General features: G+C 43.3%; 1 protein-coding gene and 1 long non-coding RNA gene across 2 annotated transcripts in view; one reads left to right on the top strand and one right to left on the bottom strand.

Moving 5' to 3' along the window:
* LOC146822606 (tubulin polymerization-promoting protein-like) overlaps nt 1–23,556 on the top strand; it is a 576,554-nt gene that overhangs the window by 383,749 nt on the left and 169,249 nt on the right. The window lies entirely within an intron of this gene.
* Nucleotides 3,028–9,575, bottom strand: LOC146822607 (uncharacterized). The gene is made up of 2 exons (XR_014962065.1): nt 9,168–9,575; nt 3,028–4,829 (listed from the first exon to the last, which is right to left on the bottom strand). It is a non-coding gene; the product is annotated as an uncharacterized LOC146822607 (long non-coding RNA).

Here is a 23,556-nt window from a genome sequence, read left to right as displayed (position 1 = left end):
CCGTTTTCGACTGGTTTCAGCAGCACAGTCTGAAATGTAATTCCGACAAATCGGAATTGCTCTTTTTTGGATGCCCCCCGGATCCCAGTTGGAAGACATGGTGGCCTGCCGATATGTTTCCTCCGGCAGCTGCTTCGTCTACTGTAAAATATCTAGGCTTTCAGATTGATGATGGTCTCTCTTTTAGACCCCAGATCCTTGGCCTCGTGGGTAAATGCTTCGGTATCCTGAAGATGCTTCGTAAGTTTCTTCCACTGCTGTCTTTTCACCACAGAAAGATAATTGTGCAGGCATTGATAGGCTCTCGCCTTGATTATGCGAATGTGCTCTATCTGGGGCTGCCTAAATTTCTTCTCTCACGTCTGCAGATTGTGCAGAATTCTGCTGCTAGAGCCATTTATGGTCTGCAGCGGAGAGCGAGGGCATCTGAGCTGCTTAGAAAGCTGCACTGGCTCTCGATGTCCAAAAGGATCACCTTTAAGGCATTAACCCTTGCCTATAAGGCACTCCATCTGATAGGGCCTACATACATCAGGAAGCGTTTGGCCTTCTATGTTCCTAGCAGAACTCTGAGATCTACTTTTTTGTCCATGGCCACTGTCCCTTCCATCAAACGGGCTAGAATTGGAGGTCGCTCTTTTCGTCATCTGGCACCCCAATGTTGGAATGCTCTACCCGTCTCCTTGAGGAAAGTCAATAACTTGCTGACCTTCCGAAAAGAGCTGAAAACATGGCTTTTCTCTCAGTAATCTTTGGCTGCTCCATCTACCCTGTTCTACCTCACGGGTTTTTGCTAAAGCGCCGGGACACTCCTCGGAGTAGCCGTGCGCTATAAAAATCCCGTTTTAACATAACATAACATAACATCAGTGGATGGTTCGGTCTAGGGACTGTATGTGCGTGACCAGCACTGGATGGTTTGGGCTACGGACTGTATGTGCGTGACCATCAGTGGACAGTTCGGGCGAGGGACTGTATGTGCGTGTCCATCAGTAGCTGGTTCGAGCAAGGGACTGTATGTGTGTGACCATCAGTGGATGGTTCGGGCGATGGACTGTATGTGCGTGACCAGTGGATGGTTCAGGCTAGGGACTTATGTGCGTGACCAGCACTAGAGGGCTGAATTGAGGGCACTTTCATAAACGTAAACACTTGGTGGCCCATTGGTTTCATGTACCGGTTTCATGCCACCCTCATCCAGGTCATTGGATCACAGCTCGACGAGGTGAGCTAGTTGGTTTCTGTGGCTAACTTTCTGCCCGGCTGGCAGGTGGCCATCCAGCAGCGAGGACCCCAGCAGAGTTGATAATGCTCCTAGAGTAAGTGGGTGGAGTCAGTGAAGGAAGTGAGTGGAGCCAGGGAAAGTGGATGTGGCCTCCTACAAACATTTGAGCACCTGGACTTCATATTTTACAAATTAAGCACTGTATGGCTGGGCTTACTTATATACTATTGAGCGACCTCCTCTGATGTGTCTGTAAAACTTACCTATTGTCCTGAAGTTTTGTCCTGAATTTTGACTTCCTGTCCTGAATTTGTGTCCTGAATTTTGACCCTTTGTCCTGAATTTTTACACTCACCGTCCTGAATTTGCACCAATGACAGTTGGTCACCCTACTCCTATTTGAAGACTGGCTAGAAAAAACAGTGCTACAGGGAAGGTCCTCACGCTTTTACTCAGTGGAGAGAGTGTACAGGTACTGGTGAGAGCCCCTGGACAACCCCCTTGACCAATAATGTCACTGCTAATGAACTACAGAGATGGGGGCAACATCCTCCAAATCTCATGTCAGCATGGCTAATGGCTATTGGAGTGACAGGAAGTTAACATCTATCCAGATTACACGTCCTTGGGCCACAAATAATAGGGGGGATTCATGCCTATTAAAAAAGTACTGCACCATATGTGCCTCAAATTTGCCCGTATCTTTCTGGCAAAACTACGAGAGGTTTACCAAAAAAAGGCACATTTCTTGCTATCCATACAAGATGCATGGCAGTGGCTGCAGTCTAGGGGTCTATGGTCCTGCCAGGGCTCTTCGATGCAATACAACGCAGAGTGGAAGTCCACCAAAAGGAGAGATGCAAGCAACAGATATTCCCTGGCAAAGGCACAGATGAAGGCGAAACAAGAGCAGGCAGTAAAAGCCATTAAGAACTGTAGTGATATCTTGGATAACAATAAATGGAGCGCCATTGCCATGGGGAAAGGGGAGTGGGTGAGTCCACACACTCCGGCATGGAGACCGAGGGAGAACAACTGCTGGCTATTACCCAGATGTCATCTAAACACATTGTCTGAAACTAACCCCATCCACATATGTGAACTGTAAGTACCATGTAGGCAATATGGGCCTAAGGGATGGGCGACACTGACGAATAGCTCCTAATTGGTGCCTTATACCACTATTTACATGAGCAGTGCATAGAATTCTTTGTTTATCATGTTTCGTAGGTTACGGGGTAACACATATTGTGAATTGAGGGGATTGTCAAATTCTAGATCCCAGCACAGTAAGGTAGGGAAGTTTTTTTTTTGGGCTCATTACAGTTTAAATATAGGAATGGGCACCGCTTCAACATACACAAAAACAGTTGTACCTCCTATCAGGGCACTCATAGATCTCACCGACCGTCATGACTGCTATGACTCTGTCACTTAACTTAACCCTAGTCTCATGGAATGTTAACGGTCTAGGCAATTAGATGAAGACAAGCCTGGTGACCAGAGCCTTTACCAGGTGTAAGGCTGACTTGATACTCCTTCAGGAGACCCACTTAATGGATGCGCAACACAACAGCCTTGGAAGGGGTAGATATAGGGTAGCATCATTTGTGCAATATACATTGAGCTTGAGAGGGTAGTTATTTTAATTAGAAAGTCTCTGACCTTTCATGTCCTCTTTACCTGGTCGTATGTAGGGCGATGTTGTAGAAAATAGGCCTCAGCTAGGCCTACCAGTGCAAGGGGTTCGCCCTTCTCTGCACAAAGTCCTCAGACTATTAGAAAGAAGTTGGCACAGAAACTGAAATAGAAAATACATAGTTTATTAAACCTCAGGAGGTGGAACCACATTCACCCAGCACCCTGTGGTGCTGAATGAAGGTAGCACCCAGAGTAGAAGAACCATGGGTCTTTTATACCCACACAGGGGCTCAGGAAAAGGGCGGTGCAGGCATACATGAGAAGAGTTACATACATAGATGGTCATACAGAAATGCACCGTAAATAGCATAGGAGGAGCTAGCAGTTGCTGACTCTGGTAGAAACAACCTGATAGTTACAGACTAAAAACAGATGCATGGACAGTTAGATATTCCTGCGCATGTGCAGGGTAGCAGAGTCTAAGTATAGCCAGTCCTTTAAACAGAGCACAAGGGAAGACAAAATGGCTGCCAGAAATACAAAATGGATTCCACAAAATGTACAGGATAGCCTGTAAATACCAGATGGATTCTGCTAACGCTAATTTAATCGCAGCCAATTTACGACAGACGACCCTTTTAGCGTTAGCTGAAGACATCTCCCATAATCCAGTAGGAAAAATGAAAAATATGCATATTAATTTTTAATAATTTTTTTTCCCCCCCCCCCCATAAATTTCCTAATTCATTGCTAGGTGGGCATTTCTCATTCTAAATATTGTTAAGCGGGTATGTATGAGGTATAAACAGAAGTACAAAGGAAACAGAGAATTGGGTCATACAGATAGCAGGAGAGAGTAATTACTATTATCAGAAACAGAATTATTAGCTTTCTAGTCCTAAGCAAATCCTAGAATCATCCAGTAAAAACATTTTCAAGGCTCCTATGCATTTCAGTTACCATCAATTTCAACTTCAAAAACATTTTCGCTAGACTTTTCCAGTGTTTCTTTTATGAGGGCTAGAGTATCTATCATTATACCCAATACAAACATTAAAGCAGTCAGACATATTATTTACAAAAATGATCCTGGATCCAGAGGACCAGGAGAACTACACAGAACCATGAGAATTAGGACGAAGAGCTGCAAAGGGTTGCTCCTCCTCAAAAATGGGACGATCAATGGGGTACATTTTCAACAAAAAGAAAAAGAAGTCCTTGGGAAATTAAAGCCGCTGTACAACCAACCAGAGGGGAGTCTTCTCCCTGTGTCCATTTGAGCCTCACAGGCAGGCTCTTGTTGTTCCCACGGTGGAGCTGCACAACTCGCAACTCAGGAATCATGGCCCAGTTTCAAGGGAAAAGTTTCTTCTTTCAGGATAGGGCAATCACCCACCAGGGCAAATGCGCTCAGCGATCCTGTCCACTGTCTCAGGCAGTGCACCAGTTTTCTTCATTTCAATCTAACAGGCACCAGAGACACAGCACCTGTACCCTGAACTCAAGTCCTTCCCTAACTCCTGTATTGCTCTGCTGGCATACTGCTCTTTCGTTGGGGCCATGGATTGCATTCAGTTTTCCCAGGTATCTCCTTTACAGCCACTTTGGGACCAGGATTCAGAGGCCTGATGCTAGGATCTCTGAAGCAACCCTTGTTTCAAAGGGGGTTACCTCAAGCAAAAACCTTCTTCCCTTCCTGGTCGGTCTGTGACTCTCAGCTGGGCATCAAAAGTTTGATCCACGATTTCTCCTTTCTGATTTGTGACCCCGTCTTTCGCCCAAGATAGTAGCAGGGGTACGCTCATCACAATGCTTCCGGCCTTCTACCTTCACTGAGGTCCTGGTTGCCAGTAATGCCTGTGCTGGTTACCTTCCCTTTGACTTCAAGCTGGACTGGTGCTGACTCCTCAAGCTGGATCTGATGTCCGCGCCCCTCTGGCAATGGTTGTAAAGCAGCAAATATCTATTGGTGGACAGAACAAAAGGTCTTTAGACAAGGCACAGAAATAATCTATCAACAGAGAGGATAGTCTCAGAATACTTCCTAGTCCAGGGACGCCCCATATATTAACAAGGCACCCTGGAACCACTTTCATATATGGGAGAGTAAATAAAACAACAGTCTGGACCTATTGGCAAGTATAAAAAGAACTCTTTAGTGAACTGACAAGAGTAATACGTCACCCAATGCCAAGCAGTCAAGGAAGTCTGTGTTCATTTCTAAAGACCCTCAAGAAAAAGGAAATGTTACACACGTTTACTCCTAAACATTGCATTATTTGTACAGGACTGCAGACACTTCTAAAATGATCTTTCTTAATTAAAGCACCTACATTGTATACTCAGGACCATGCTCTTATGTTATAGGAGCAACAGGAAAATCTAAAACTGCTAATTTAACAGGGATTCCTATTACATACAGAACTAAAAACTTCAACATAATGGGTACATGTTCTCCAGCGGAACATCTTGTGACTAACAGACTCCTGTAAAACAATATTTTCCTCAAAAATGTTTGCTAAGGTTCACATGGGCATCTTCTCTGCATTCTATTTTTCACAATCCAAACTATGCAAAATCAGCTCTAGCAAGGACTGTCAGTTTATTTACACAGACTAGCTAATAAAAACTAGCAATGCCCTTGCAAAAACTGTATGTAGCATGAGAATAACAAACAATAGTGGTGTTGTCACCTGAGAATTTTCAAACAAAAACTACCCACAGCTAGTTCCCCTTAAAGATCAAATAAGGAAGCAGCAATCTAGACTACTCATCCTCTCATAATTCCATCAGAGAGGATGGGTAGTAACATAGCAAAATATATTTATTCGTTTTATTAATGCTAATAATGTTGAAAACAGTATTACTGAATAGCCAATTAAATGTCTCATGGTTATTTCACAGACAGTTTAGACAGGCTCGAAAAAAATTAAGAAAAAGAGAGAGAACACATAAATTTGCCTACCCTTAATTTGTAGAGGAGCTAGCCTCCACTCCCCAGTTTTGACAGTAAGAAACCTGTTCCAGGTTTCATTCTGTCAACACTATCAACCCCAATTTGTAGCAACTGGGCATAAACAAACTCTGAGGAGCGAAATAGCACAGTTCAGCTAGCCAAAGAACATATTCCTTTAGCAAATGTACTTGTGCAACATGAGGCCGCATGAATTCAAACTGAATCCCATTGCTTCCTGAATTCAACCCTAAAAACATTTATACTATATATATATGGCAGAGCCATTGTCTTTTAAAGAGAGGTCACATATACTATGTGCACACAAAAACTTGCTTTTACCAAAAAAAAAGGGTAAGCAAAAACCTCTTTCTTCCCCTGCCATTTCGTCTTTCAAATGTCGAAATGTCAAAGCAACATTGTGCTGAGCCCTACAGGCTTCTAAATGTAGGACTTTGACCTATAACCTATGCAGTTGTCCCAGCATGCATGCAAGGTTTTCATGCGGTGCTTCCAAGTCAAAGTGACCCTAAAGACCGAAGACAGAGCAGCAAAACCCACTCTGTGTGCCTACCAGCAATTTCAGAGGTAAGCTTAATAACTTCTGCCAATTTTTGTACATTGATATGTATAAGCAGTGTGCCAAGCGTTTGTCTAGCAGTATAGATGGTCTATGCTTACATATGTGCATTTACTGGGGCGTAAGGCAGTTTAAAAACTGATCTGACTGGAGAAAACTCATTTAAATAGTGAATTTTTACCCAATTTCGACTTTGATTTTCAGGGCACTTAAAAATTAACATCCTACAATGTTTTTGCATAATAGTCATCCCCAGAATGTCCTCTACATATCCCAGAGATGTGGCATCAAAAATGTATAATGTATACCCTTATAAAAATGAGTTTTGTACGCCTGGGTAAAGTGACATTTTCACATGTAATTGACCCCCTATTGCTGTATAGCACGGCTTAAATGCAATTTGGATGCTAGGAGGTCACAGTATCATTATTAGGCATTATAAATAGTAAAAAACTAATTTGTTTTTGCACCTATTTGAAATAACATTTTTTTTATATAATCAAAATATATTTTTTTTGTTAATAAATCTAATCATTTTGATGAGTCTACATATGAAAAGCGAGCTGCATCCCTTGCCTATTACATTGAAACACATTAATTCTTAGCCCTAAGCGCAGAAGCTTATCTTGAAACATCTTAAGTCTGCGCCACTTTTAAATGAAGGACAGTCATTATTATTTAATCATCAAAAACCACTCTTATCCTTATTTAAAAAGGCATTAACAAAAGAAATCCCTACTGTCAATCTGTCCTCTGTTTATCAAAAAATAATGAAACTATATTTCTAACTTTTAAAACAGCAGTCTGAAATGCCGCATTTTACAATGTGTTTGACTGTAGCTGTTCTCTGCGGCCGGAGTACGCAGAGAACAGAAATAGTCTTGCTGACACAGCTGTTTGACACGTAAAGACGTCGAAATTCACACGCCTTGCAAGTCAACCTTTCAAGCCAACACAAATCTGTTGTGCTGTATAATGTGAATGCCTTTTAATACCCTATACAAAAGATAAATGCTGTGACATTTTGTATCTGAATTTAGTCTATTGTAAAACACACAATTTCGTTTTTCTCTTTACACAGGTCATCTTAATTTTAACTTTCTAAAGGTAAAACTCTTATCCGATAATCCATGTTAATTTTGCGCCACAATTTCCACTGAGAAAATTAATTCTCAATTGGAAAATCGTTTTTATATAGGCATATAGCCCTTAAAATTTCAAGCAAGAGCATCATTTTACTTTTTGTGTAGGATAAATGCAACAGTTTTTAAAACAAATAAAAACAGTTTTCTATGGAAAGTCTAACTGGTCTTTGCACAAAATAGGGCCGAGGAAGGCTCCTTGGGTTTCGTTCCTCAGCTGCCCTGTCTCATCAGAGAAGCTAAAAATAGCCCCTCAGCGCAGAACCAGGCCACAGCGATTGCTCCTAGCCCCCACCTTTCTCCAAGGCTGTCCTGCTGCAAGCATTACACATTTTCATGTCAGTGAAGCTTTCTAAGCAGTGATTTCACCTCCTGGTTCACTCCCCTATTTTTAGCCCCCACCTTACAAGCTGCAAGGTCAAAATCTGCCTTGCACAGCCCTGAAGCTGTCAAAGACAAAAAGCCTTCCTAATTTTATCTAAACTGCAATAATTTGCCCTATGGAAAAATTTATTTTAATATACAATTTCTTTTGAAGGGTCATAAATTTAGGTTCAATTCTCAGATTAGCAGGTTCAGCTTAAATTAGAACCTACAACCCTGTGGACCCAGCACATTGGCTCACTGAACCACCAAGAACACAAAGCTGCATAGGAACAATTTGCAAATTCGAAATACCCACAATTTTTTCAAGCTAAACTTTTAACCGGTCCCTAATTACTCTTCATTAATACTTTTGTACATTAAGGGTGTCATCAAATCACAGGGGTTGCTCTTTCTCTAGCTACACCCCTCTCAATTTCCTTTTGCGACTTATTGATGGTGAAGAGACCAAATTAAATTTACTCCTTAACAATTTCACTTCTCCGAATTCTTTCACATATTCACAGTCATTCAATCACGCGTTTTTTCCAGTGCTAGCAACATCCAAAACACAATTTACCACACCATAACATGTAAACACACATTTAACCCACAGATCAACACTTAAGACAGAAACAAAAGACAGCCCACAGACTGTACTTAAACCAAACCATTTGTAAATACTAGTTTCAAGTCATATTCACCAGATTTGGCTGGCAGAACACCAAAAAAAACGCTCTGCATCTCATCACTTATGAATGTTACTAAGTGCACAGACCAGGATCCTTTTATGTACATATTTAGTTCCTCGGGATACTAGTCACCACTTACAAGTATTTTTATTCCATAATGCGCTGTACATTATAGAAGAAAGACCATACTTAATATACATATCCCTATTAGGCGTCCCCTCCGGGGGGGGGGGCCAGTTGTGCTTCATCAAGTCTCATTTCGGTACCATTCCAAAAGCAACACATCTTTTGAAGTGTGCTAAAGACAGATATGCCAAAAATAGTGCAGAATATGCAATATTATAATCAAAGTAGCACTTAAGGTACCTTTAGTACGATGTGCCGTTCAAATCAATTCAGTTAGAGAAAATTCTCCTCATTACCTGCCTATGTGAATTGCAAGTCACATATGTCAAAACAAACCAAGTTGGCCAACACAAAATATACCATACTCAAAGCCACAGTAAGCGTTACTAAACTACCTTACCAATCACAGGCATCAAAACCAACAGCAAGCGCCGCAGACACTTACCAATCACTTGGTGTCCAGATTCATCCTGCCAAGTTCTAAAATCGACCAAATGGTCACTGCACGGTGAATCAACAGAAGAGATCTCAGTCGAGGACCGGTGCCACCTGGATGGTCAGATCAGAAAGAAAGGAAAAGTCGCCGTGGATGCCAAGACTCTGGTCTTATCGGGCAGTGATCACGTCCAGAGCGAGATTCCAATCCTTCGTCGCGACCAATCCTTTGGGCATCCGAGTCACCGATGAGCCCCAAGTTGAGGCGCCAATTGTAGAAAATAGGCCTCAGCTAGGCCTACCAGTGCAAGGGGTTCGCCCTTCTCTGCACAAAGTCCTCAGACTATTAGAAAGAAGTTGGCACAGAAACTGAAATAGAAAATACATAGTTTATTAAACCTCAGGAGGTGGAACCACATTCACCCAGCACCCTGTGGTGCTGGGTGAAGGTAGCACCCAGAGTAGAAGAACCATGGGTCTTTTATACCCACACAGGGGCTCAGGAAAAGGGCGGTGCAGGCATACATGAGAAGAGTTACATACATAGATGGTCATACAGAAATGCACCGTAAATAGCATAGGAGGAGCTAGCAGTTGCTGACTCTGGTAGAAACAACCTGATAGTTACAGACTAAAAACAGATGCATGGACAGTTAGATATTCCTGCGTATGTGCAGGGTAGCAGAGTCTAAGTATAGCCAGTCCTTTAAACAGAGCACAAGGGAAGACAAAATGGCTGCCAGAAATACAAAATGGATTCCACAAAATGTACAGGATAGCCTGTAAATACCAGATGGATTCTGCTAACGCTAATTTAATCGCAGCCAATTTACGACAATGTTACATGGTTACAATGATTCTTCTTCATATTTATGCGCCACCAGGCCTCCAATCACTGACGCTACGAAAAGCTGGGCAGCTTCTAGCGGGTTTCCCATTGGCCTTTGCTTTTAGAGGGGGACACTTCGATCTAGGGCATGACACACATTTAGATAGAATGAGTACTAAGCCAGAAAGGGAGGTCATGAGTGGAAAACTGGAGGGATTTGTACAAGCCTTAGGTCTGACAGATGCATGGAGGGCCCTTCATAGACAGGAGCAGGGCTTCTGCTCTTACTTGCACTCATATGACATGTCCTCCGGTTTAGACTATGTCCTGACACCCAGGGATACTATGTGGAGGTTCTCTGAAGCCAAATATATAGCGAGGGCAATGTAAAATCATGCCCCCTTACAGGTCACCATAGCCACTAGTAGAGATAACGAATCCCAGGGTTGGCGGATGGCCACTTGGAGATTAGCCAACAAACATATGGTGAAAACACTGAGAAAATCTACGGATTTATATTTCTGTGAAACTGAAGGCACAGTAGATAGTGCCAGTGTAGTCTGAGAGGTTTACAAGGCCATACTTAGGAGAGTCCTGATAGCCAAGAGGTAAAAGGCAAGAGGGAAAGAGTACAGGGCCTAGAGAAGCTGGAACTTGACATAGAAGACTTAGAGAGACAATATGCCTCTCACCTGGTGACATCCCCTTATCTGACATTAGAGCGCCAGCGTACAGAAAATAGGGAGGTGGCACAACATGAAGCTAAAATGTCCTTTCTAGCCAAACAGAAGCGCATTTATGAAGCTGCAGAAAAGGTTGATAAATTGCTTGCCTGAATCTGTAGCATTGAAAGGGAATCCACACGTGAGCGAGCTGCGAATGGAAACGGGCGATGTTGTAAGGGGTAGCAAGCAGATTGCTGATACGTTTGTGGCTTAAATGGCCTCATTCTATATGCCTAGGGCAGGAAGTTCGGAGAATGAGATCAGGAGTTTTGTGAGGGAATGCCCGACTAGAACTCTGACCTTAGAGCAGTAGGAAAGGTTGTAGTTGAGTCTCACTGATGCAGAAATCACAGACACCTTGGCGCAATTGCAGGCGAGCAAGGCTCCAGGCCCAAGTGGGCACCCTTAGAATTCTTCCATAAAATGGCAGGTAAGGTGGCTAGGCCAATGCTCTTAATGTACCAGGATGTTTTCCTGAGGGGAGGTCCTTACCAGAAGATTTGTGCACAGCTACAATGGTGCTTATACCAAAGGCAGGGAAGCCTGTACAGTGGTGCGACTCTTATAGACCTATTTGGTTACTCAATGTCAATACCAAAATCCTGGCAAAAGTGCTAGCTAATAGGCTGCATTTGGACCAGAAAGGCTTCATGCCTTGTCGTTCAACCAGACTAAACCTGAGAAGACAACATAATAACATACTGCAACCAAACATAGGGGGAGAACCCTGGGCAGTGGTATCCCTGGATGCCAGGAAGGTGTTTGAATCAGTGGAATGGCCTTTTCTGTTCCTGCTTCCAGAAAGAATGGTATTTGGGCCCGCTACACAAACTAGATAATGTTACTGCATCAGAAGCCCTGAGACAGAATAAAAATCAATGGCTGCTTATCTGGGGAATTCCCTATCAGGAGGGGCACGAGACAAGGATGCCCCCTCTCATCAGTGCTCTTCACTCTGGCAATAGAGCTGTTGGTGACCCTCATGAGGGTGGAAGCCCAAATTTGGGGCTGGACGGGTGGCTCGGGATGGAATGAATGAATATCCTTATATGTGGATAACATTCTGCTTTATTTGACCTTTACTGACCCATCTCTGGTCCACATAAGGGACATTTTCCAAATATTTGGGGCGTACTCTAGGTTTGCAATTAATTGGGAGAAACCGCTTCTGGTCCTAATAGTGAGATGGAGGCAAACAGACCCGATGCCACTACCTCTATGGGTGGAACCCCATAGTTTTACATTTTTGGGTATAGGGATAACTAGAGATGCTGCCTCCGATGCTCTGGCTAATCTTGAGCTATTGCTTCATAGGTTGGAGAGTGTCATTAAATATTGGAGTACATTGCTGCTGTTGCTGTTAGACAAGGTGGCTATGTTCAAGATGATTGCTCTTCCCTGATTGTTGTATGTTCTGCAGAACTGCCCATATAGGCTACCAAAGATATCTTTCTCATGAGTAGATGTATTAGTGAGAATGTTGCTCTGGGCAGGGAGACAGCCCTGTATAGTGATGCACACCCTGCAGCAGTCTAAATAGGAAGGTGGTATAGCACTGCCTAAATTCCGGAAGTATTATGAGGCAGCGCAGGTGGGTGTGGTGAATGACTTGGTATACACAGATACAGATGACCCGGCAGTATGAGTGGACAAATGGGGAATGGGAGACCACAGCTACATGCTTGTTTTGTATGGCAGCCGATTAGATGGTCGGGCATGTCTGGCCACGTCAACTGTTTTAGAGATATGGAATAATTTACTGAGGGAGATAAAATGGCACAAGAGACTCATACCGGTTATGCCCCTCTGGGAGGGCTTTCGATTGAGGTGGGTGGCCAATCTGAGGGGCTTCTTGGGTTGGGATCAGATAGGTATAAATATATTGGCTGAGGTGTGGGATGCTAATGGGATCGTCCCCTTTGATCATCTACAGGGGGAGTACCAGACCATTCCACACAGTGGCTAAAATATGGGTACCTGAGACATGCACTAAGGAGACGAAGAAGGAATCTTAGTTGGAGAGACTGTTATTGGTAAGCCTGAGCAGGGTTTGCGGATTTCCGCTACATTGAACTCCGCAAAGTGACTAAAAAACTATGCTGCGCTATGCAGAGTTCCGCGAGTGGCAGAGTGCATTTGGTTACGCCGTTCGCATTGATTTTCAGAAGCAGTTGTTTGTCTTGTGCTGTAAAATTGGCACCATGTGCACCGCAAGAGGAAGCTACCTCTTTTCTGCTGCTCGAGTAGATTTTCTACTCGAGCAGCAACTTTCTCAACGCAAATGGAAGGTTTCTCAACATGAGCGGTCGCGACCATACACGACTGCCCGCATTGACAAATCCGACTGCCCGTGTTGAGAAATCACGCCAGGAGGTGGATTTTCCTTGCTCGCCAACTTGACGTTGGCAAACACGAGCGAGGAAAAAAATTCGCACTATGGGAGTTTTTCAGAACTTTGCATGCTCCGCGGAGTACAGAAAACTCCTCAAACTCTGCAAAAGGATGCACCTGCCACCTTCAAAAGGTTGATGAACCAAGTTCTCTCAGGCCTAGACAACTTTAGTGCAGCATATCTAGATGATATAGCTCTCTTTAGTTCCACCTGGGGGGATCACCTCGTCCACCTGAAGGAAGTGTTACAGGTGCTACATCAGACAGTCCTAATTATCAAGGCCAGCTAGTGCCAGATAGGGCAAAATTCTCTTGTGTACCTGGGCCACCTTGTAGGTGGACTACCCCAACCCAACATCCAGACTATTCTGGAGTGGGAGGCTCCTAAAACCCAAACTGAAGGCAGGGCCTTCCTCGGCTTGACTGGGCACCACATGAAGTTTGTGTAGGGTTATGGGACTATTTTGCCCCTACTTAACTTCCCTCTAAGAAACAACTGAAGAAGGTGATCTGGACCACAGGATGCCAAAAGGTCTTTAACACCCCAAAGGCGGCTATGTGCTCAGCAGCTGACTATGGAAAGGAGTTAATTGTCCAAACAGATGCTTCTGAACATTGGATTGTGGCAGTGTTGTCACAAACATATGATGAGGGCCAGGATCAACCAGTTGACTATGTTAGCTGGTGACTCCTCCCAGAGAGCAGCATTGGAATACCACTGAAAGGGAAGTCTTTGCTGTGGTTTGGTCCCTGAAGAAGCTGAAACCCTACTTGGTTGGGACTCACTTTGAGGTTCAAACCAACCATAGGCCTCTCAGATGGCTGATGCAGATGAGAGGGAAAACCCTTAGCTGTTGAGGAAGTGCTTTTCCCTACAGACGATGGACTTTACAGTGAAACACCGACCAAGGACTGACCATGCCAATGCAGATGGCCTTTCCAGGTTTTTCCACTTAGACAATGAGAACTACCAGGGAATAGTTTACTTGTTTATCACCTTTCACAGGAAAGTGCCCTTTTTGTATTGTCATTCCCCCCACTTTTTGCACTCTTATGCTGATGGTTATGCATGTAAAAGTGCACTGGAGCCTGGTACCCAGGCCCCAGTGCCTGTGCTCTCTCCCTCAAACTGTTAGATGTAAGTTGACAACCCCAATTGACAAGGGCTTTAACCCCCCCTTATAAGTCCCTATTGTATGGTACCAGTGGTAACAAGGGCATAGGAGATAAAGGGAACCCTAGAGCTTGGAGCACTGTTTGTGCTACCCTGAGTGACACAAGTAAACCACTGACAGCAGGCCTTCCATTGCAGACTGCAGGAACAGTGTAAGCTGCTCCATATCGACTTTTCCCTCACCAAGTGTGGCAAAGTCACAGCACTGCTTTTAATATATGTCACTCATACCTAAAGGTGCCTTATTTTAAAGGTGTGGGCATTAGCTTATATGTCCCTATAGTGGCATTTACCATTAAAGTACACTATAAGTGATAGGTGGTCCATAGGATAACATGGACTAGCAACTGGGCAAACCTGGGGTTGCTAGCTCTATTATGGTACAACCTAGATATTTTGAGATTGGTATCCAACAATGTGCCATCTCACCCCTGACACAAATCGCGTTTGGTTGCCTAACTGATTTACCCAACTTGTCTGTGCTCTGGCTGGCAGCCTGGACTTGCTGCCATCAAGACAGGTGTCTGACCTCCTGTCAGGCAGTGTGCACACTCCCAGTAGTCAGGAACAAAGGTTTGAGCAGGAATGTTACACCTGCTCTCTCTCACAATGGCTATTGAATTGGTACATCAAGGTAGTGAGCTTCAAAGGCTACACTACCTCTGATATATATATCAGGACTGCCTCCCAAATGACGAAACGGCCCTCCCCCTGCTCCAAGCACATATACCCTAGGACCGATGCAAAATTAGGTATGCAAGAGGTGTGTACTCCCCCAGAAGGCTACCCACACCTCTAGGATGGGCTGCATGGTCTGGACAGCTAAGAAAGACTTCTGCCATTTTTAAAAGAAAGTAGAAATTTTGGGTTCTTGGTAGAAAAGGTGACCTACACCCCCAGATGTGCTCACCCTAGGGATAAATTAGCCACTGGGGCAAGTAGTCAAATGGCCACTTTCACCCCTAAATCTTGGAATTAACGGCCACCTCTGACAGCAGAACCTCAGTTCTGGATCAGCTTGCATCAAAGAGGACAAAGAAGAGACTTGTGTCTGCAACAACTGGACTTGCATAAAGCAAAAGAGGGATACTCTGCACCTGGGGCAAAACTCCTGGAGCTGCCTGATCGAGACTCATCCCAGGCTAACTTGTAGTTTCCCCAGACAGGAGGACCCCTGTGAGATCCTTAAGCACCCTCAGGGTCCCCTGGACCAGTGGTACTAGCCCCCTGCGAACTACTGATAAAACAATGCTCCAGATCCAAAGAATCACTGGCCATTGGGCCCTCCAAGTGATCATAAAAATCCAGATGAGTCTAGTGCATTGTGGGAACTGTAGTTTTACCTTTCATGAAGTTTCAGGCAGCAAATGTGTTCCCTGGGACCACCAGATGCCAAAGTAACCATCTGTTGTGCTTTCTGCTGCCAAGGCTCGTTGGTCATCAGTTTGGCAACTTATCCATACACTCGACGCTGCATCTAGAGGGAACTCCATCTGACTTTCATCAGATGTCATCTGTGGCCCCATTGTTATGCTTTTGCATCTTGTTGCCCGCAGCACAGTGTAAGGGGTAAAATGCACCTCTGCGGCTCCCGTTCAGCAAGGACAACTCTGCACCCGGGCTCCATGGGCCAGGTAAAATGTAACTGAATGCCATGGCTTGGCTTGGGACACCCATCATTTTAACGTTCCTTGGGTTTCACGCAACTCAACCTGCAAGTGACCGATTGCCACTACTACTTTTTGCTATTGACCACAATGCAAAAGTTTGGCAGTATTGATTTACTGTGATTTATCTTTTCTTCTAAAATCCATAACTCCAGTTATATGTATCTAATCACGTTCACTTTGGTGTCTAAATTAAGATAAAAATACACTTCATTTTTATGAATGGTGTCGCATTTCTATTGAGTCGTGTCAATTACTTATCGTCCATGTTGGTACTTTGAAATGCTTAACACATGTTCCTCTAGTGAAGCCTGACTGCTCATTGCCACTCTACCAGGACTGAGTTAAGGATTTATTATTGTTAAACAAAGGACCATCTTTGGGGCCTGTGAGACTATTGCATGATGAAGCCCAACCAGCATCACCACATAATACTCCACCTTCCTATACCCTGCTTATGGCTTGATGTACTTAGGCAAAACTGAACGCAAAATTAAGATTAGAATAACCAAACACAAAAGCATGATTCGTAATAGGAATACTACATCTAATCTAGTTGCACATTGGTTGGAATTTAAACACAACATAGCACAATTGAGATTTTTAATTCTGGAGATATTATATACTAGCACGGATAAAAACAACTCTAAACTCTTTCCCCAACGTGACATTTGGTGGATAAAAAAATTTAACACTGTAGCACCTCATGGGTTGAACTATAAAATGGACATGATCTGTTTCTTATAAATTATGGGCTCTGTTGTCTCAATAACAGTACATGATATTGAGGTTGTACATGTCTACTCATTTTGTAACATGATCATGTACATTGTGCTCTTTCTGTGTGTACATAACTTCTTGACAGGACCCTGTGACATGCAGTGATCTACACTTCTCTTCACATTCTAATCCATCAATGGCAGATATGTGATATCATTTCATGATGTTTATCTGGGTGACACAGGTGCTTTGGTGCACAGCTACATTCTGCTTAGTTGTTATTTGTAGCCATTCTTTTACTATGTCCTAGGCTTAGGTTTTCATGCAATTCTATTAGCACGAGGGTGCTCGGGTTCACCCTCAATCTTTTTTCATATGTAGGCTGATTACCCACTGTCAGCATGTGGTAATCTGACGTCAATCTTTGGGCATATTATCAACAAAGTCGTGAAGAGAGGCGTTAGCTGTCTTGGCTTAACGCCTCTCTTCGCCTTTTCGGAAACGCTAGGCTGCACCATATTACCAAGGATATGGTGCAGCCTAGCGGTTCCCCCTGCGATGGCGCTAAGGTTTACAACTTATCCCCAGCTCAGGCACCCTTGCACCAGAGTGCAAGGGTGTCTGCGAGCAGGGAGGTTTTGTTTATGTACAGGAAGGAGTTCCTTCCTGCACATAAACAAACCTTAAATGTCATTTTGTAACTTACATGTGTGCTGCTTCATGCAGCACACAGGTAAGTTACAAAATGGCATTTTACAAAAAAGGTTTGTTTATGTACAGGAAGGGATACCTTCCTATACGTAAAGAAACCATGGCATTTTGCTTTTTCTATGTGTGCTGCATAAGGCAGCACACATGGAAAAAGCAAAAATGAGGAGAAATTAAGCATTTCTCCTTGTTTCACCACCTTAAGACCAGGATTTTTCTGGTCTTAAGTTTGGCGCTGCCACCTATTATCGCCAAGCTTGATAATGGGTGGCAGCGTCGAAGTGAATGGGTGTTGTGGTGGAACGCCCACCGCAACTGCACGCCCCCTTTCACGATAAGTTTATCGTGAAAGGGGCCCAATTGATGCAAATATCGCCGCGTTAGTGGCAGAAAAGTGCCAATAACGCGGCGATAAGGGGCTAGATAATATGCCCCTTTGTTTTTTTCTGCACAGTATTTTATAAACATGCACAATGGTGTTGGGAGTGCTATTCATCTTTGGTTATACTCCCTCAACATGGCGACCGCGCTTGAGGCCCTTCATGCTCTTATGCGGTAGCTAATTCTTCCGCCTGACTCTATGATTCTGTCTGATTCTACGATGGCGCCCCGTGATTCAGGGGTTTACACCTCGGAGTACTTGTCGACAGCTATGACTTTCTTAACACATTCCAATATGACTATTACCCGTGAGGCGTACGCTAGCCAGTTTGTATTTGATGCTGGTGTAAGAATTGGCGCGACTTTATCGCGGGTTCGTTAGTGTATAGCTAGCATTTGTTTTCGGCTTCGGAGCACTCCGGCAAATCGGTAGGTTACAGTGTGGATATAACTTGTGTGACATTCCTCAAGTTTGATAAGATTCCGACCGGTATATTGATACGGAGTATTTTACATTCCCACAGTGTGGCCAGTCTTCAGAGGTATCGCATAGAGATTCAGTTTGTCTTTGTTTGAACACTGACTGGCTTGAGGTATCGTAACATTATCAGCAGTGGTCTTTGATACATTTAGAGCATTAAACTGCTGAATTAGACACCATTTGCTTGTTGTTTTTTAGACTACGTCTGTGTGTATTCACTCATGTGAACACCCCAGTTGATCGATAGCAGTGAGACAGTTTCTTTCTGTGATCTAGAGTTAATGAGTAGCCATCCAGCTTTTTTTGCCTGAACACTGACCTACTTGAGGTACTGTTATTTTGTCAGTAGCTCGCTGAGATCACATTGAGGGCATTGATTGAACTGGTAACTCATGCACATTTCATCTCTTGTTTTTTTTAGATTATGTTCATATGCATTTACTAACGAAAACATTATTTTTAATTGTCAGTAGCGATTTATTTCTGATACTCAGTGAGTGTTTTTGTACACACAATTATACTATAGCAGGGAGAGGAGTTCGCCTAACGCCTAGAGCAGTCGACCTCGAATCTGGGGAACTGAGTTCGAGTCTCGACAATGAGCTGAACATCCTGCAATTCTGGGCAAGTCACTTAAGGGCATATCATCAAGGGGAAGCCATATAATTATCGCCGCTTTAGCGTCCGTTTTAGGGCGAAAAGCGGTGAGAATTACTATCAGCAAGGATACGCTAACGTGTGTTCCTATGCCTCAGCGCCGGTTTCCCTAACGCCCATCTTTGCACCGCCAATGATATGCAAAGTGGGCGTACCCTACTAAAATAACGTGGAAAATGTCACTGACAGACATTTCTCCAATTATCAAGCAAATCGCTAACCTGTGTAGCGATGAGAAAAGTAGCACTATCCGCGCCTAACGCAGGTTTCTTTATGCCTGCTTTTAAACTGACTAAACCATTATAGCCTATGGGTGGTGGATTATAAGGCTGAGACCACCCAGCCCTATCAACAAGGTTTTGCCTATCGCTGTGCGATTATCGCTGGATTTCTAGCGATAATTGCACATTTAGCAGCTATCGCTGGATTTTTTATCGCATTGGAGATAAGCGTTGCTGATAGCACGCTATCTCTGCGATAAAATCCAGCGATAGCCGGCGATAATTATTTTCGCGCTAAGCGCTTAGCGATAATTATCGCTGGCTGTTGCTGATATGCCCCTTAATCTCCCCGTGCCTAACAAATATGAATGTGTCCTCATGTAATGCAACTGGTGCTATGTCAAGCGCTCTGATACCCGATTCGGGTCAAGTTCGCGCTATATAAAACTGTGTAAAAAAAAAAAAATCATCACCTCACAGTGTTTGACATCGTGGCCAGGACTCGCGCATTTATGTACACTGATTAAGAGTTTGCATGTTTCTCCTGGTGCGTTCAGAGAACCTTGGGGCATATTATCAAGGACGACGTTAAAATTATCGCTGGTTTAGCGGCAGAAAACTGCCACTAAAGCAGCGATAATAGGCTTAATAATATGCCCTGGAGAATTCCAATAGAAGCCCATGTTCACACAAGAACATGGACTTCTATTGGAATTCTCAAGGGCGTATTATCAAGCCCATTATCGCCTCTTTAGCGACAGTTTTCTGCTGCTAAACCAGTGATAATTTTAACACCGTCCTTGATAATATGCCCCCTTGTTTTATGCTGCCTGAGCACCATTAGCTTTGGTTTATCCTGGTGAAAATTAGCATGATTTTTCACGGGTGAACTTGTATCTCATTTCATGCCTCTTTTGTTGGATTTCTATCACAGGGTTGGTGTGTTGCTCCTTGTATAGTGTAGAGCATATTTTTATATCCAGTTTTTTTTGGGGTATTTATAGAGGCCCTGAAGAAGGGATACCTATCCCAAAATGCATTGGGCATCTTCATCATCAGAAAGTTAATGAAATTGATGTTTTTAAGAATTCCACAAAAAAAACTTGTTCATCATCCTTTGAGAGAAATTGCATGTTGTTAATGTAGTCATATGTTTTTGCTTTTCGCATGTTTAAATTGACACAAACTGCAAGTTTAACTTGTTTTCGAATAAATAACAAAATGATATGTGTGTATCATATAATTGTGTATTGTAATAATTCATGATTAGGAGTTGAATTGCATTTATAGCTGCGCGGCCAGAAATCAAGTGTCACTTGTTCAGGGTACATTTATAGTTGAGGCTGGCAACCTCTTCCAGACCTTCACTTATACTAGATGAAATAGGGCTAGTAATGTTTTCATTTTCAACAGAAGTCTAGGTGTGCGCAACAATATTCACACCATGACTATGTTACTGGCATTGTCTGTGGCAACAAATCCAATTCTGAGACCTCTGGGTCGCAGCCATTCATAAACCTTGCTGTTAAATTCTTCCAAGATTTTTACAGCTGATTTTTCCATCGTGAACCAGGCCACTGCTGCATGTCACTGAACGCTCTTAAAACTTTCTTCAGGGCCAAGACAGGAAGATATATTTTGCTTTACCCCTGCAAAAGAGTTCCAATGTGCAGTGATGCACATGTAATCAGTCGCCTGACAACTGGTCCACATGTCTGTCGTGGATGTTGTGAACAACGCTCTCAAAGCTTGTCCAACCAACTGCAGCACATTGTGATGCAGCACTGTAACAGTCACTCTAGCAAAATAGGTCCTACTTGGTACCTTCCATGAGTGCCGCAAATTCTAAGAATCCTACTCGTTCCACAAAAGAAAAAGGGAGGAGGTCCAGCGCTAACATTTTTGCCAGCTTCTCATTGTACAAACGTGCGGTTGGGTGATTTCGCTCTTAAGGCCTCTCCTGCCTATACATGCCTGTAATAGTAGCCAAGACTTTCTTCTTTTCTTGGGGCACTGACACAGGTGTCTTTTGAGAAGTAGATGCTAGTGGTAGACTCAATGTGCATCGTGGTAGTGGAGCAGTCACTGTATGCCATGGTGTCTCCATCTCACTCTGAGTCTTCTTGTGCCATTTAGAAGTGGCTGAGGTGTGTGAATTTGCTGGCGACAGGACTGCTTTGCATGAAGATGTCACCCTCTCCATCTTCCTCATCACATTCCACCGTGATTGGATTTTGGCAGATGTTCCCTTGTCTCTCCCCACCATGTTCAGCAATGTTTTGAAGGTGCTCCTCCCACTTGTTTGTGTGGTGCTTTTTCATATGGGTCGTCTGGCCTCCAGTACCATAATGTGTTCCAGACTTCACTTGACGAACATTTGTGTGGCAAATGGTGCATGCTGCAATGTGCTCTCCCTCTTTGCTAACTTTAAAAAAGTCCCAAACTGTCCACTGCCAATGCCTGAAGAAGAACTGGAGGTAGGTGGGCATGTTGTTGTTTGCCTCTCTGCTTCTCCAGAGACAGGGGTTTAAGAGCACGACGCAACTGTAGTGATGAGTTGGAGTATGCTAACTGTATCAAGGACATGAAACATAGATTTCAAAAAAGGGGCTATCCACCATCAATTCTCAAGAAATCAGAGAATAGAATAGCAAGGGTCAAACGTGCTAACACTTTACTACCGAAAACCACCAACAAGACCACCACAGAGCGCAACACACGCATGATTACTGAGTATAATGCATTAAGTCAAGTCATGAGGAAGAGCCTCAATAAACACTGGGGTATTCTCCAAACAGACACCTCCCTTCGTGAATTTTTGACCAGCTACCCACAGATTACATATAGACGAGGCTTCAACCTTCGTAGTAGACTTAGTCCTACGGTCCCAAAAGCACAAAGGAAACAGTCCTGGTTTACACCACTGACATTGGGTTTTCATAAATGTGGCTGCTGTGGAGTATGTAGATGGGCGAAACACAAGACCACCTCTTTCTCTGGACATAATGGCGACACATACACTATCAAATCCAACATCAATTGCACTACCAAATTTGTGGTATACATTATAGAGTGTAGGTGTGGTAAACAATATGTGGGTAGTACTATCAGAGCACTCAAGGAGAGAATTGGCGAACACACCAGGGCAATTCATCAAGTAGATGCCAGATACCCAGTAGCACTACACACTGTTAGCTGCTCTGCTCAGGACAGCCGGGGAGGTTTTCAATTCTTCGGGATAGAAACCATTGATGTGGGGGCACGAGGGGGCAACAGAGAACTTCGCCTTAGACAGTGTGAGGCCATGTGGATTATGCGCTTACAGACGGTTGAGCATGGGCTCAATTATGACTCAGAAATGCAATATTTCTTGGGTTGAAATTAAATGGTTCAGTTTTTTGATGTATTAATGATTTAATCAGCTGGTGTTTCTTTCTGCTCTTTGCGCCAGTGCCCTACACGTTATGTTGATATTTTGCTCTGTACTAATTGTGATGTTGTCACAGAACAATTAATTGGGTTTTATCAAATGTAATACTGATGTGGGTTGAATTATGCCAACTAGCTTTTTGTATTTCTGCTAATTGGTGTGCGTGACATGTACTGTATTTATAATTTGGCCGGTCCCCACTTTGCTATACTTGCCTTTTCCGGTTGCCTTCTAGCCTGTAAAGTTGAACCCTTATATATGTTACTGTAAACAATGTATTCTTTAAATAATTTTTTGTTTTCATGTATTGCGGTATATCTTCACAATTATGAAGGACGAATTCTTTGGTGCTCTGATTTACAGTATACACTCTCCTTGTTTGCGGTCTAACTCATTCAGTGCTTGTAACGTGATATTCATATTCTTATACTATATATTCCTTCACTGCTTACATTTCTCAGCATTGTCTGATCTAACGTGCTATATACCACTAATATGAGTCATATTAATGTAAATTAATATACAGTTCTCCGCCATATTCAATGATAATTATTGGACAGTTCTTAACCTTGTCTGATCCAATGTGCTATATTCCACTATGTTGCATGTATGGATTTACTTGATGTCAGCCTAGAAGTCATATTCAATGATAATTATTGGACAGTGATTTTACGTGTATTTACTGTCCTACCTCCTTCTCTCTTTACGCTGTCGCTCCCTTTTTACCCTTTCCCTTTTCCTTTATCTTTTACACTCTGGTAAGGGGATAGATACTTATAGTTTCTCCATACACTTGATTGATTGCAATTTACACTTATCAATAAGTAAGCACACCGTGGTAACTTTAGGTACTAACACGCATCACTCGCACTTTCTTCGGCGAATTTTGACGACATTTTTTCACTCTCCCCTTTCACGGATGAGCTCGAGACATATTGTAACATGGCACTAAGATAATGGTTTTTTTGGCGAGGGCTGATCGACTATCAAGTATGAGACTCTTTGTGAAATTTTT

The sequence above is a fragment of the Triturus cristatus genome, chromosome 5_2 (assembly GCF_964204655.1).
Source record: "Triturus cristatus chromosome 5_2, aTriCri1.1, whole genome shotgun sequence".
Taxonomy (NCBI): Eukaryota; Metazoa; Chordata; class Amphibia; order Caudata; family Salamandridae; genus Triturus; species Triturus cristatus.
Note: the sequence above shows the minus strand (reverse complement) of the source record. Positions and strands in the feature narration are given on the sequence as shown.